The sequence below is a fragment of the Poecilia latipinna genome, unplaced genomic scaffold, assembly GCF_001443285.1.
Source record: "Poecilia latipinna isolate Pla-1442-1.1 unplaced genomic scaffold, P_latipinna-1.0 Scaffold3619, whole genome shotgun sequence".
NCBI classification, from domain to species: Eukaryota; Metazoa; Chordata; class Actinopteri; order Cyprinodontiformes; family Poeciliidae; genus Poecilia; species Poecilia latipinna.
The window spans coordinates 32,308-34,269 of NW_015116235.1; the positions used below are offsets into that span (position 1 = coordinate 32,308).

The 1,962-nt window shown below is 42.5% G+C and overlaps 1 long non-coding RNA gene across 1 annotated transcript; it reads right to left on the reverse strand.

Moving 5' to 3' along the window:
• Positions 1 to 123: 123 nt before the first annotated feature.
• LOC106941349 (uncharacterized) lies at positions 124 to 1,442 on the reverse strand. Its single transcript, XR_001423337.1, has 2 exons — positions 204 to 1,442; positions 124 to 171 (listed from the first exon to the last, which is right to left on the reverse strand). It is a non-coding gene; the product is annotated as an uncharacterized LOC106941349 (long non-coding RNA).
• Positions 1,443 to 1,962: the final 520 nt, after the last annotated feature.

Sequence of the window (1,962 nt, forward strand, 5' to 3'; positions counted from 1 at the left end):
CTGCCCCCCTCTTGCCACCCCATTAATATTTTTCTAGATCCGCCCCTGTATAGAAGTTTCTTTATGTAATTAATCAATTTCTTGTGCCAAAATCCTCTTTTTCGATCATTATTTGACATTTTCCTTATTAAATTTAATAGTCTTCTAACTTTAAATGTAAAAAATTCCCACCTGCTGCAGTAAGGTCCACTGATGTATCAAACCTGATTTCTAGAATTAACTCTGATCAGGTTGCAGTCGATCTTCCTCTTGTTTTTATTTGTCTCTGATTTAAGATGATCGATCAGCAATCAGTTAATGGAGCATTTCAGATTAAAACCTCTGAAATATCAATCTGAGGCATTGAAGCTGCAGATCGATTATATCTATCAATGAGTGGTTGTCATAGAAACCAAGCAGGGCTCCATTATGACGGTTATTGGTTTAATGGACATCTGTCCAGCCAAACATCAGGCGCCATATTAAACTCTCCAACTAAAACAAAGTTAGTATCTAAATGTTTTTGTACTCTGCAATAACATTAGATATGTCAGACAACAAAAGCTTATTCTGAGTGGGATTGTTATAAACATTCACCAGGACAATAACATCCTTCTGAATCCAGCCAACCAAAGACCAAACAATCTGGCCCAGCAGATCGTTGCTCCACCTGCAGCTCTGCTGGAGCCACAGGACTCCGTCTGTCCCCTGGTTGGTCCAGAAGAACCGTCTGAAGGGCAGACTGGGTTTCCTGTAAAAAACACGAACAAGAAAAATGGCTTTTCGTTTTCCATCGTCTTTAGGAGCCTTCGGTTGAGAGAAATGAAAGATAATTAATTGGTTTTCAGAGAAAACATTAGCTGGAACCTCACAGCAACAAGAAACAGTTCTGAGTAAATTAAAAATTACGAACGAAAGAAAAAGTTTTCTTATGTTGAAAACTAATAAATTATTCCTCTTTTGAAAATGATCCCATAGATCTGAAGTCTGTTTACTACAAACAGACTTCAGATCTGGATGAGGTGCCATTTCTGTAACCATGAGGAGGAGCTTTCCTATTGGCTGATGTGTGACCGTCTCCTGCTTTCCTATTAGCTGATGTGAGGCCACATGGCCGCCTGGCAGTGAGATCCTCCTTCCTTAGATCCTCGGCTAATTTAACTCCAGCATCTTGACAGAATTTCGACTCTTCTTTTTCCAAAACGCGTCCCAGAGGCGCCGTCTGGAGAACTGGATGATGATGTTTTCTTCTCCATCGGTTCCCCAGGCGGTGCGCCATGTCTTCCGTGTCCTTTGTGTCCTACTGGTTCCTACTGGTTCCTACTGGTTCTACTGGTAGCTACTGGTTCCTTTACTCTCTTGCTCTCGATGAAGGCGGATGCTTTTTCCCTCTGCTCCCTCCCTGCCCATGTCTGCCCTGCTTGCTCTGTTTTTGTCCTGTCTTTTTCTATATTTTTGGAGCCTTTCTTTGCACATCCTTCAAATCTACAAATTATGGATCTGGTCAACCGATCTCTCAATGCAATTGATCAAATTTTCTTGACGAGAAGTCTGGGCACAGGAGAGCCCTCTTGTCCTGCAGGGGCAACCCGGCGGGATTCACCTGGATTTATTATAACAGGATTTCTGCTGTTTGGAGCTTGTGGATTCCTGGATTATCGACAAATTTGTGACGGACTTGGCCGAACTAGCGAACACTCAGACTGTTGGTGTGGACAGAGACGAGGACTCTAAAACTCACTAACAGGATGGAATCGATCTTGGAGAAGTTGGTAGTTTTGGCTCAGTGGAACGGCCAAACTAATTTGGATGATTGGGAACTGAGATGTATCAGAGAGACTTTAGGGAAGATTGAAATTTATAATCTTCCCGACCTAAGATGTTCTGTTTCTGAATTGGCTTTCCCCGTGTGGCCTTGGAAGGGCTGCATATTTCATAAGATATGCAAACATAACGCTACTTCCCTCCTCACCCCATCCTGTA